The 14,771-nt window shown below is 35.9% G+C and overlaps 1 protein-coding gene across 1 annotated transcript in view; it reads right to left on the reverse strand.

Annotated features, from left to right (window-relative positions):
- LOC101746495 (kazrin) overlaps positions 1-14,771 on the reverse strand; it is a 137,055-nt gene that overhangs the window by 66,278 nt on the left and 56,006 nt on the right. The gene's annotated exons all lie outside the window — the stretch shown is intronic.

The raw sequence follows: 14,771 nt of genomic DNA on the forward strand, positions 1-14,771 counted from the left end.
TATGAATTTTCAAATATTACATAACATTTAATTTATAGACACGTTGTTATTACATAAAGCTGATCGCAAAAATGTACAGACTTTATGATATATTGACTGGATATCAACATAACGTAACTATACTGAGACCTTACAACTTATATCTCAAGGTGGGTGGCGCATTTACGTTGTAGATGTCTATGGGCTCCAGTAACCACTTAACATCAGGTGGGCTGTGAGCTCGTCCACCCATCTAAGCAATAAATAAAAAATAAATAAAAAAATAACGGTAATATTTAATTACATAAATTTCAATTGATAATTTAACTAACTAGCTAAGTCTGCTATCAGAGTCACTAAGCAATTGTCTCGCTTCCGATAAGGTACAGAAACCCATGTTAAGTTTGTTGACTTCAATAACACAACTAATTTTGCCCTGAGAGATTGTTAATTGTTTGTTAATCAACACAATACCGAGCTATATTCGGGCTTGAATAATCTATTGATGATAATGATATTGATAGAAATTATTAGATCTTAATAGAAGAAATGTTTAATATAAAACCTTGTTAGAGTAAACTAACTGACTGAAACTGTTGAAAGACTAAAAATCTAGCAAATGAGTTAATCTTCTTTTATTACTATAGAAACATATAAAATCTCGGCCCGACTGATTGATTGACTCACGGATACAAAACCGAAGTCGCTGGAGCTACGAATATAGAATTATGGCAGTTGAAGTCTTTTATGTGGTAAGCATCCAATAAGGACGGATTTTTAGAAATTACGTCCCTTATGGAGTGGCATATGGAGTGACTGAGTGAGTGGACTGGAGTGAGTTTGTTCAATTCATAATTATAATTTCAAATTTACGGTAAGAATACAGAAACAAATTTACTGTCTCTGCTTACCACGATGTAGTTGGAAAAAGCGATGCCACTTACATAGTGTTACAAATCCCATTGGCAAATAGCTTTTTCTAAGGAAATACGTACCAATTATGTCTTAATGGTGGAATACGATAAAAAAATGAATTCAAATCATAATAATAAGTAGTGATTATGAGTACAGAAGATAATGTGAGTCCGCACGGGTTACCACAACCATACCTCACACAGCATGACCCAATTTGAAGGCTGGAATATCCGTTATGCTTGACATTTCGACCCCATATGTCATTGTTGGTAGCAATATTCACCTTATGATACCTGCAGCTTCTGATAACAAGTTAACGCGAAGTAACCCGTGACATCATCAACTTGTAATCATCGATTCACTAACAACACCAGTGACTGAATGAGTGATACCTACGAGTTTTTTAAAATTTACAACCCGAATTGAGCTTTCTAGAAGCAAGTCATTTTACATGTATTGAGATTCAACGATTATTTGTTCAACGATTATCATTCAATAATATGGTAATTTAGTGTGCAATAGAGTTAAAATTATAACACAGACATAGTGGACTTTACCAAGCTTGGTATGTTTCAAGCGTTTCCGATCCGTTGGTAGATTCTGCGAAGCACTGGCTAGGGTTAGTGTTAGCAACGTCGTCAGGTTTGAGCCCCGTGAGCTCATCTACTAGTTAAAATTACGCTGAAATGGTCTCTCAAGATCATCAACATAGGTAGGGAAAAAAGGTACAAGTCGTCCCATCGAGAGACTTAGAATGAAATGCGTCAAATAAACATTGACTCTGTCTATCGATTTCGAGGCCCCGCAGTGCACGTGGTGAGCTGAATAAATAATGCAATTGCTAGGGCTTACCCTGTGCGTAGTCTAACTGTGGTGTAGGTACTATATGACTAGACTAAAAAATCAGTTACAAAGCCGTTTCAAATATAATTAACTGTAATGAAATAAGGTGATCAGTTCACGGATTGTCTTGAAAACTAGCTCGGCAATTGAAAAAATTATGATGGTTTCAAAATGTGTCTCCTACATTTGCAACAATTTTTTGGGTTTTTCTTTACTGGGCTGCCAGAAAGGCGATTTTTTAGAAGGTAAAAGTTAAATAATGTTAAGCCGGACCTCACGCTCCTATATCGTCTACCACTGCCTATTTTATTAAAAAGTTGATTTCGTCGATGCGAAGAAATACGTATTATGATTGTTATAACGTAAACTATGAAAATCCCGTTTCACATACAGAATTCTGTTTCGACAATTTTGTTTTCTCCAAAACAGTTGAATATGGTCGCGTTAAATATTTAAATTATGTCGATACTAATTAAAAGAGCTCTAAAGTTGAATGTGATTCTTCCGAATCTGCCAAAATGCAATCTAATAAATATTACTGCATAGGTTGATAGTATGTATAGTCTGTAAAACTTGATCCATGCACACGCTTTGACTACCTATATTATGATTTTATTTTTTGCATTAGTTGAGTAGACGGTCTTACGGCTCACCAGCTGTTAAGCTGTTACATTACTCTATAGAGTTTGCAACGTAAGTATCGTCACCCATCTTGAGAAATGAGGCCAAAATCTGAACTGTAATGACAAATGGCTCTATTACTACACAAATCGAAACGCATGATTGATTTGTGACAAGAATAAGGGAGGGTGACTGTGCTTGTTACATGCGGGCGATATGCCATTAATAATTAAATGCTGGCAATCGCAGTACGGTCGTATATACAATAATCTTCCAAGTAAATGGGAACACGGACTCCACCGTTCTTCAATCGTGATACGCCCATTTTCCTGTGAATACCTAAGTCGTATTTTACGACGCCCACGGGAAAAGACTGAATGGTAATATCCTAGGCAACCGCACGGAAGATCCATATTCAAAGAAATCAAGTTTAACAATTGATGCATTTATTGAGTTGAGATTAAGCTAATTGGAATTTGAAATATTTGGAATCGAAAGTTGATTATTGGAAATTAGAAATGTTGTTCAACTGATAAAAAAAAACTTTCAGACGTTTGACGTAATCTGAATTCCTATAAACTATAAGACGAACAATTTGGACGTTATTTCTTTTTTTTCGTTTATTTAAAAAATTCAACAGTAGATAATGCTCTTTTTGCAGCAATTAAACAGTAGTAAATGCTGACTTTCAAGTTACGGATCAGAACTACGGTCAATGTCCACGTAATAAGTAGTAATAATAAGTAATAAATAAACAAGTCGTAAACATGTTAGTTGAATGAATTTATTAATTTAAAACTTTCCGAAATACTTTACAATTTTAACAGTTACCGAAGATAATAATCGTTTCACACACACCCGTGTAATTATGTGATTCGTTAAATTTTAAAAAATAAAGTTTAACGGACATTTATGTTTATCTTTGGATCCAAATCTTGTTATCACAAGATTAAAAATCTGTAAAATATCCATATGTCTCATTGTACAGTTTGATTTGAAGATGGCTATAATTCGAAAGTTGGTACTAACGTCAACGAATTGCTAAGTCATATAAAGTTAATTAACGTGCAATAAACTCTAAGTTAAAATATCGTATCGTCGTCCCCCAGGCCGGCTTATAGATTAAGGCGTTTTCATAATGTTTGATTTGGCCATATCAGACGCGGCAAGGCGACTATCTAAAACCACGTTAAATTTTATGGCCCCATCAAAAGGCAACGCGCAGTAAGCTAAAAATCGTAGAAGACGGTAGACGGTAGATTTAATAAGTCTTGAAGGCTCCCAGTATATCTCGGACATCAGTAGAAGAGAATACTGATGTTTGTGTCACACATTCGAGTATGACGAGTAATCTAAGTAAGTAACTAATCTAGTATAAGTCTTCTGAACATCAGGACTGCTGACTAATAGCCTCCTACAAATCGTAAAAAGCTTATAGAACCTCGATTGTTTCGATCACTAATATAAATCCTGGAGGGCTTCATCGCACCGGGAATATTCCATTACATTTTATGAGTTCCCCCCTTGTCCGCCTATTAAATTATAACCGCGAGCAAAATCATTTACGAGATTGAAATTTAATTTCTTGCTAACTCTATATAATGTTGTATTTTTATTTTTGCGGGTATGTGAAAAATCGTGTTCATAATACCAGAACACCACCACCAATATTGGCATATGAGTGTCCTGAACACGTCTCATTAGAATAACAGTCGTTCAGATCAGAAAGTATGATTGATTTGCGACAGAAAACGTCCATGAGCTTAGGATCAACCCGCTTGATACTATTAATAACGTAAAAAATCTCTTGAAACGTCTCAAGAACGAATACTAATATACAAATCTTACAAATAACTTTTTTAATTTTTTTTTATTGCCCTTATAGGCAGACGAGCATAGGGCCTACCTGCTGGTGAGTGGTTACCCTCGCCCATGGACTTCAGCAATGCCAAGGGCAGAGCCAAGCCGCTGTCTAAAAACTGAAGTTATACAGACATAATGAAAGTCTTGTGGCGGGTAGCCATCATACAACGCAAGATAATTGACAGATGCCTGAATCTCGCTTACGACATTTTCAAGATAAAGCGCATATATACAAGTTCCGAACAACATCATTCGGACCGTCGGTCTACCGAGCAATATCATCCGCTCGGTGGAAGATCTTCCCTTTGTCGTATACCTACAGTCTTTCTTGAACGAAATCGCTAGCTTTTACGTTTAAACTACACTAGCCGAAGTGCTGTAATAATAAATCAACTCATAACTGCGGGACGCCTTATTTCGCATAACAAAAGAGTTTATTTGTTTAAGGAAGCACTCTACGATAATTAGATTATGGGACTCACAGCTTCGTACCCCGAATAAGAACAGCCGAGGGACTAATAAAGTCAGACGGTGGCTTTTTCTTTGTGAGAAGAAAATTCACGGCGATCTTAAACAAATGAATACGGTATAATTTATTTTCTCAAAATTATCTTCAACCTAACATTTTACATATTATGTTTTGGAGACCAAAATTTCAAATTAGTTAGAGGGTAATCGTTTATACTGATTATCGAGGACAATTAGAATCTTTGGCTTTAAATTATTATTTCCTTTTATGTCAGAATTCATCTCAATCATATAAAAAACTTTGGTGCTTAAACGATTTTATTTATTTATTGAAACATGATATTTTAGACGTTCGGAAACTTGTTAAAAGAGACTTAATTAAAAATTCTCGAAACATCTCAATATCAGAAAATAAATTAGCACCATCACAAACTAAGCTAGGAGAAACTGAAAAACTCACTCCAAAAATAAACGTGAATTTTGTTTGAAGCTCTTTCAAAGACGGCGGGCAGCTCTCGTTTTAAAATGACGGCAAACAAGGCCCAAAAGCAAATGGAATTCCTTCATACAAGAATATTTACAGAAATTTAATTAGAGTCACCCCTCGAGGCAAATCTTCATGCATTCTGTTTATACTTTCTGCATAAACATAGTCTCAGTTTATTTTGCTTGCGAATATTGGCAGTGAATAAATTATGTAGACAATATTTTCAAAGAGAGTTAATGGTATTTTATTTTCGGTATATTTTTCGAAATTCATCTTCTTTTCTAGATATAGTCGCTATCCTCAAATTGGTACTGGGTATGGTGGTATGATATATCCTACCGCCATACCAATTATATTACAAGTCTATATGAACGATAAAATCGTGATGTTCATTTATCCCATTTTTTCCCTACCTATGCTGGTAACCTTGAGAGGCTATTTCAGCTTCTCCTTGACGTGTACCACTCCACTGGCCCTAGCAAGAGCAGTGCTTCACAGAATCTACCATCGGGTCGGAAACGTGACCCACTAAGAAGATCCGGCGAGAAACTCAGTGGGCTGTGTCTATGGGTTAACTTACTCGTCGAGCCCTTCGTCGCAAGCGATGGGTTCGGCGAGGACGGTGACCGGTGCTTGAGGTACCTAAAAGCGCCGTTAATGGATCGGGAGGATCCGTAATGACGAGTTTAGGGCAATGAGACCTCAACCTCTCATCTCATGGTTTGTGGCAGTTTCACATGTTGCTGTATATGACCTCTGTGAACTAATTAAAAAAACGAACTTATAATAAGTAGATAACCGATTTTCAGTCAATATCCAACTTGAGTCTACCCTGAGGCAAATTAACTACGTTTAACTCCATGATCGATTTCAATTTACCGACATCGCCAAGCCACGGGCACTTTGCAAAATAAATTGTAGAATGATTTTTATCTCGTAAGGAAGCAACCTGATTTTCCCGGAGTCCCCTGATATTTATCAACAATTTTAATCAAAATTTATGGCTCTTAAAACCGGTCTTAATTTAAAGATACCATCACAATATTATTTTTGTTTCGGGATATAATGGGGTATATCAATACGATTCCAATCTATTTATTAGATCTAATTCAGAATTATTCTTTTTTTTTGGAAAATGTTTAAGTATCTGTGTGCTTAGTGGTATTTTCGTAACCGATTATTACGTCCACCCGATAGTAATTAATTTCTTAAGACCATGAGCATCACAACTTGAATGTTGCCAGCCCAACTTGACTCCCGCCCTTTAAATAAGGAACACACAGCATATTTCAGTAGGGTTTTGTATACTGAAAATTTGACCACGGATCGCTAATACACAATTGTATGTATTAATAAGATGTTTCAATAAATTTAATACTCCAATAACATAAAACAAATAACATTCTCGATGCCCGTATTCATCAAAACAGTAATTAACCTAAAAACGATCGAAACTTTCTGTAGCTATGTGTTGGTCTATTGACATCGCCGGGAAACAGTAATTTATGTAATACATTAATGGGTACTAAAACATAAGCGAAGCGTACATGAAACGAAATCCAGAACAGGAAAAATCGATCATAAATTATCGTTTACACACAACATTCATGTACGTAATCACTGATTGTAGGACGAATTGTGAGTCTCTACGAGTTCGGTACCGCCATCCCGCATTGTGCCGCAAAACAGTCGAGCGTGCGAATAGTCCAGCCGCTATAGAATCCCGTCGAGTTTTCGATCTAATGTCATGACCCCATTCAGGGATGTCTCTCGTTCAACCATGAAATTCAAATTAGCTGATTACCGAGAAAATTATCGCAACAATATTATTATTATTATATATATTTCTTACCGAAATTCGTCACGTTAATCAAGCGATTTACGGCTTCATTAGTACGATGTCTGGATTCGATTTTCGGTCATCAAAACATATTTGGTGTATTGTGTTCTTGGATACAGAAAATAGACAACTTGTTAGTAAAGGACAAATTCTAGCTCGGCGCTCTTTAGGAATAATTGGGCTAGGTTTGACAAAAACTGTCGGGCTAATTATTATATATTTTCTAAGAGATAAGTAAGATAGATACATAGGCCGGTTTCTTTTTATATAAAATCTTTAGCACCTTGTAAATAGCCTATTTTAATGTACATTGCTTATTCTTATTTATGTGTAAAGAAGCAAAATTTTTAATAATAATTATTATATTACATTGTGTATGTGTGTGTATACCTATATATTTATCCACATTTCAGTAGATTGATACACCGCGTGTAATTCGTTTCCAAGTGATTCTTGTCCACCTAATGCTTGTCTGGAAGCTTAGCGATAAGACCGCCAATTGCACTTCTCTTGTATTTAATGTATCGCATTGTTTATTTATTTTTTGTACAATAAAGAATACTCTCTCTCTCTCTCTCTCTCCCTCTCTCTCACCTTAATTTAAAGTATGGTGTAACGATCACGCGACATTAAAAATAGACAAACATATTACATATCTGTAGGATTTTAGCCTGCGACAGAATGAGATAGAAAGGATACGAAGGTTTCACTTCTACCGCATTAAATCGCAACTAAATCTTTTTCTTTGATGATCATCACCACGGTAGGCAGCGGCTTGGCTCTTCCCCTGGTGTTGCTGAAGTCCATGGGCCATGGTAACCACTCACCATCAGGTGGGCAGTATGCTCGTCCAAAACACAAGCTCGTACAAGAGCAATAAAACCAAACAAAAAAAACTTCAACGACATGTTGTCTATGGTTGAACTTAGATCACCATAATAATATTTTCTTAGACACTAGTAGACAGACCTAGTATTCTAAAGACAGAAACAATAGAACTACGACTTCGCCCTCATGTCTAAAGAGGTGCTAGTCACTTTTGTGATATTTATGGGCTCCTTATCCTTTTAACACCAGATCTGTCAAGAGCATATTCAAACATCAATGCTATCAAAAAAAACCTTTTGTTTATTAACTATAATCTCGATAACAGTAATGTTTATTACGTCACAATTTCAATACAAAGCACTGTCGATTTCAAAATAGAAAAATAAAGCAAGCAGATAGATACTTCATACATTTTTAGCACGCTATCGCATCGTAGGCGGGTGCACGGGAATGATCGATGGACGCCATAATGAAAGCGTTTTATTCGCTTCCTGCACGAACGTTTACTGCAGGAAAACGTGTTTCTGACTTCGCTAACCAATCGACATTTTTATTAGCATTTTCTGATAAGGCTCTATAAATTTATTTTAAGTTTGTTAACCCGGCAGACTTTGTAGTGCCTCAATCGATAATTATAAGACCTAAACTTTTGTATAAAATAAACTTAAAACAAACAAAAGGAATCCGTACGACGGGGGACACATCAAAGGAAAAACAAAATTGTTATTTTTATTTAATTCCGGGCATTTTCATGTTTATTTACCTTTTAAACCTTCTCTGGACTTCCACAAATAATTGAAGACCAAAATTAGCCAAATCGGTCTAGCCGTTCTCGAGTTTTAGCGAGACTAGCGAACAGCAATTCATTTTTATATATATAGATATAATTTGGTAAAAAAATAAACCTGAGAAACAGTACTTTGGTGTTGTTGTTTTTTTTTTCTACCTATGCTGATAGCCTTGAGAGGGTATTTCAGCTTTGCCCTAACGTGTGTAGGTCAACTCATCGGTTTCAAACCGGAGTGCTGCTAACACTGACCCTAGTAAGAGCAATGCTTCGCAGAATCTACCACCGGATCCGAAACGCGACCCACTGAGAAGATCCGGCGAGAAACTCAGTGGGCTTGGTGTTGTAAGTCCACAAGGGTGGGTAGCACAATCACAGGATTCTAAAGCCCAATCCCACAGTCGAAGACCTCTAACTCGGTTGACTTTGAGCTCGTGTGATCATCTCGCATCGCATGCTATAAGATGTAAGACAACCAAACTCGAAGCAGAACCGGTATGAAAACATAACATAGCTGATGAGCACTATTCATTAATATATTATATGCAATATCTTTCTATCTGCAGCTTCTCCCATTATATTTTATCCTGACCCATTCTGAGCAGTGGGATAAAAGTTAGCCTGAATTTTTTCCTAGGGTTTAAACTATTTTGCATACAAAATGTCATCAAAATCAGTTTAGTAGTGTAGTCGTTGAAACCTAACAGACTCACATAGATACTTTCCTATTAATATTATCAATATATTATTTCGAAAATGTATTACTATAAATTCGTTCCAATATTGGTATATTATATTGTTGTTTTTCAATTCCAATTTCAAGAAAACATTAATAATTCAATCTTGGAAAACTATATACATGAATTTTCATTCAATGATTCCAGAAACATACCAAATAAACAAATAAAATACTGATAGAATTCTTATTATAGAACCTATATATACAATCTTTATGTATTTATTACTTTTCTCCGATGTATAGATACAGCGAATATTTCTGTTGCTCATTTCTTCAGCTATTCTGTCGTAACATGTCGTAACTCAACACGTGTCAAATAAAATTGCGTGCGTAAAAGAACTCATTCAATATGGACTTGGAAAACTTTGGACAGACTTTATTAAGTATGTTGTTTATATTGTATTGTATTAGAAACTCACGATTTGAGAATTTGTTGAATTTCTTAAAACAAAATGATTCGAAAGTGACCTAAAAAAATGTATACATAGTATGTAGTAATATGCATTTAGTTTAGTACGCTAAGACAAAAATAGATTTTAGGTGCTAAAAAAGATCTTTATTTCTTTTGAAGCACTTTATTAAAACACGATAATAATATTAGATAATTATACAATAATTTTAAAGAATCCCGAAACTTTGTCAGTAACACATAAATAAACCAAAATCGGTCAAAGAGTTCAGTAACAAGCAAATCTAAAGAAAAATGATTGGATATGGATATAAAGAAGATATTCATGACAAATTAAGACCTTAACATCACGTAAATACGATTAATGAAATCATCCCATCGCGGTTCAATACACTGTTTGCGTAAATTCCAGAGCGTGCACAAAGACAAAGCGGTTAATTGACCAGTTGCCCCGAAATCAATATCGAATACGCGGTCACCACAGTGCGGACGTGATGCGAAATAATCAGCGAATTCGGACTGAGTACGCAATCCCGGCTATCGCATTGATACTCCTAACGACGTATAGAGACCATGAATGGATTTTTTAAATTGCTTCACAGATCATTGTTACGACACAAACTTACATATGGTGTACAACAAACTTATACTTACACAGGTAGTAGGACGTCTTGTGAGTCCGCACGGTTAGGTACCACCACCCCGCCTATTTCTGCCGTGAAGCAGTAATGCGCTTCGGTTTGAAGGGTGGGGTAGCCGTTGTAACTATACTGAGACCTTAGAACTTATATCTCAAGGTGGGTGGCGCATTTACGTTGTGGATGTCTATGGGTTCCAGTAACCACTTAACACCAGGTGGGCTGTGAGCTCGTCCACACATCTAGGCAATAAAAAAAAAACACCAGGTGGGCTGTGAGCTCGTCCACCCATCTAAGCGATAAAAAAACACGTACTTTTGGTTTTCGATGGTGAACTAAAATCTAGACTAACGGATAATCACGGCCGAAAATTCAAGAAACCCTTGCAGCGAGATGTCAGTTAACGTTATGACTCGAGATATGGAATGGCTGCAGATTGAGCAGCACCGCGACGATGTGCTACGCCCAATGATGGAGAGTATAACATCTGGTGATTCCATCGAAGGCTATGTCATGGAAGATGGCATACTTAAGAAAATGCTCACAGATTACTGGTGGTAGGACCTATTGTGAGTCCGCACGGGTAGGTACCACCGCCCTGCCTATTTCTGCCGTGAAGCAGTAATGCGTTTCGGTTTGAAGGGTGGGGTAGCTGCTGTAACTATACTGAGACCTTAGAACTTATATCTCAAGGTGGGTGGCGCATTTACGTTGTAGATGTCTATGGGCTCCAGTAACCACTTAACACCAGGTGGGCTGTGAGCTCGTCCACCCATCTAAGCAATAAAAAAAAAAAAAAAAAAAAAATGTGAAAGTTTGTAATTTTGTTTGCGCAAACAAACGAAGCTGTGTCAACTGATTTAGACTTAATTCCGCACAAATACTTAATAATACACAAGAGACGTTTTATCGCGATAAAAGGACTCTCACAGCTATAAATTGTGATATTATCATTAATTATAGTAAAACTAATGTAATGACACAAAGAGACGTCGTTACACAACAAGCAACGAAATAAAACTAAGGAGGTATTTTTTTTTTTTTTTTTTTGGAGTTTATGGCCTGGTATCTAGACCTTTAGGCCAAGTCTTAAGTATTTTTATTCAGTTTATTATAATTTCCCCACTGTATTTTTGATGAATTTATATAGAGGCACGTAATAGGATCTATTTTTTAACATATCACTCAGGCGGCGGGAGGGATCTTGCACTGTCACTTGATTTTGCACTATGTCACTAATTTCACTGACAAGAATCAATCTGTCAAACGAAAAGCACTCACATTTAAATATGAAATGTTCGATATCACCAACCGAATCATTGCAGAAGGTGCAATAGCTGCTCTCCACTATTCCCAACCGAGCTAGGTGGGCTGGGACGGTCGAGTGACCAAAACGCAGTCTGCTTATAATCGTAATAAAGTCCCGACTGGCCATTTTCAGTTTGTTATACCATGGTGCTACAGGTAGATTTGTTTGAACATTTCCATACCATTTACCCTTCTGTTCTTGGTCTTGTTTCCAAAATTCGACCCATAAATTATTGACCTGGTTGTCAATAGTTTGATAACAGTCAGTCAAAGGTACTTTTACTATGGAGCTAACATCCAACATGTTGGTTCCATCACGTGCAATTTTATCTACTATCTCATTTCCTGTTATGTCCCTATGTGATGGAATCCACATGAAAGAGACCTGTATACCCTTTTGTGCATAACTAAATAACAATTTTTTAATATTATACAAAATATAGTTTTTTTTAAAGTCAAATCTGAGATTGGTTAAACTTTGGACCATACTTAAACTGTCTGTTAAAATTAAAAAGTTATTAAAACTATTTATACGTGCGATCCTCTTCAGAGCTTCGAGGGCCGCATATACCTCTGCAGTGAAAACACTGCATTTAGGGTCCAGAAGAAAGCTTTGACCAAACTTAGATTGGGGATCATAAACAGCACTGCGCACAAAGAGTTCACTTTTACTACCATCTGTATACAAAGTATAGTAGTTATTGTTGGAAAGAAAACTTAACAATTCACTATTATTAAAAATTTTTTTAGTAACAATATTGGTCTCAAATATAATACAGGAATATGGGTATGAGTAACATGTCCACTTTGATTGTTTAATTACATTTTTAAAATCTTCATTCATTTGCAGTAAGTACAATGAGAGGCAGAATTGGGAAAGAACCTCGTAAAAGCTCACCTCCCGAAGTCTGCTGGGCTGAGCATTGTACAGGAAAAGGTACTATTTTTTTGAGAACATTATCATTACCAGATAACAGCTTTAGTAAATATCTCTCTATTAGCAAAAGTCTTCTAAGACACAGTGGCATTATTTTGGTTTCAACTTCCATAGCTCGTATGGGAGTTGAACACATAGCCCCAGAAATAATTCGCAGAGCTTTGTTTTGAATTATGTCTAGTTTTTTTACACAACTACTATTTGAGTAGGCTAAACAACTGTAGTCGAAGTGGCTTCTGACTATAGATTTATATAGCATACTTAAAACATTGGGGTCTGCACCCCAAGACACACCAGCTAAACATCTTATAATATTTAAGCCCTTAAGAGAGTTAGTTATAATGTGATTGATGTGTAAATTAAAACAAAGTTTGTTATCAATGACAACACCCAGGAATTTATGGTTTGGTACAACTGAAATAGGATGATTATTGTAGAGTATGCCATTAGAGGGAAAATCTTTACTAAAAATCATGGCCTTGCTTTTGTTAGGGTTAATCTGTAGAGCCAACCTGTCATTATAATATATGTACAATTGATCTAGAGCATTGTTTATACTATTTACAGCTCTATCTACATTATGGTCTGTACAATATATTACAAGATCATCTGCAAATTGTAAAATATTTACACCTTCTATATTTACAAAATTAAGAATTTGACTAGTATATATATTATACAGCAGTGGAGATAATGTAGCCCCCTGCATTGTACCTTTGGAGACCTTTCTGGGACCATGGAGAATATTATTATGCCTTATATACAAAGTTCTATCTGTTAAAAAATTAAATAACCAATGGCAAAGTATGCCTGGTATACCAGTGTCAGAAAGAACTTGAACCAAAATGCCAGGGTCTACATTATCAAACGCACCTTGAACATCCAGAAAAACACAAACACTGGACTTATTATTATTATTGGCATATTTCAGATCTGACAAGAGAGAGATGAAGCTGTCAGCACAACTTCGCCCTCTCCGGAAGCCATATTGAACATGTGGAATGATGTTGTTCACCTCTACATAAGACTCAAGACGCATCTTTATCATGTTTTCATTAAGCTTTCCAACACAAGATGACAGTGATATGGGACGATATGAGTTAGGGTCTTCAGGTGGTTTGTCATGCTTAAGTAGAGGGATTACACACTGTGTTTTCCAAGATTCAGGAATTTTTTTTAAGTGCCAAAGAGCATTAAGATTAGCTAATAGTTTCTTTTGAACGGACTGATTTAGGTTTTTGATTAAAATATATGGACAATCATCTAAACCAGGGGTTGTGTTTCGTCTGGATTGTAAACTTGTACAAAACTCACTCCAAGTAAAGGGCTCTATGAGAAAACTGGACTTTTGAAGACTATTATTAATTTGAAAATAACTTTCTAGATTATCAATAACCCTACATCCATTCTGAGATAATTTTTCTAAGAGAGGGACAACAAATTCGTCTTTATATGTTCTATTATTGCATTTTATTCGTTTAAATAACTTGATGTATTTCCAAATAATACTAACAGGTGTAGTTCTGTTAAAAGTATTACAGATGTTCGCCCAACCATTGCGTTTATGTTCTGAAATAGTCTTTTTCTTAACAGCATCAAGTTTTTTATAATTAATGTAATTATCAATGGTTGGATGTCTTCTGTATAGTTTTAAAGCTTCATAAGTTTTAATAACACTCTGTTCACATGTGTCACTCCACCAAGGTGCTGGAGGTTTGCAACGATAGTTATTTGCTTTGACAAACTTTGGCACAGTATCCCTCTTAAGTGTATCAAGCCTTTCGATAAATTCGTCATATGACTGTAATGGATTCTCATTATTAACTTCAAAGTTAGAAAAAGCAGTTAAAGATAGCTCATTGTATTTCGTCCAGTCTGTCTTGTTGTATAAGAATTTTTCAATGGGAGGATTAATTTGGTATCTATCAACGGACAATAAAACACGAGTAAGCGTAGGAAAATGATAGCTCCCCATAGAATCATCATGCACCCACCATTCGCATAGTGGAGTGATTGGAGCACTACAAAAACTGACATCAATAGCCGATGGATTTCGGTTAGGATAATTAATAGTAGTGAAGCTACCATTGTTAAGGACACATAGATCAA

Source organism: Bombyx mori, chromosome 8, assembly GCF_030269925.1.
Source record: "Bombyx mori chromosome 8, ASM3026992v2".
Classification (NCBI taxonomy): Eukaryota; Metazoa; Arthropoda; class Insecta; order Lepidoptera; family Bombycidae; genus Bombyx; species Bombyx mori.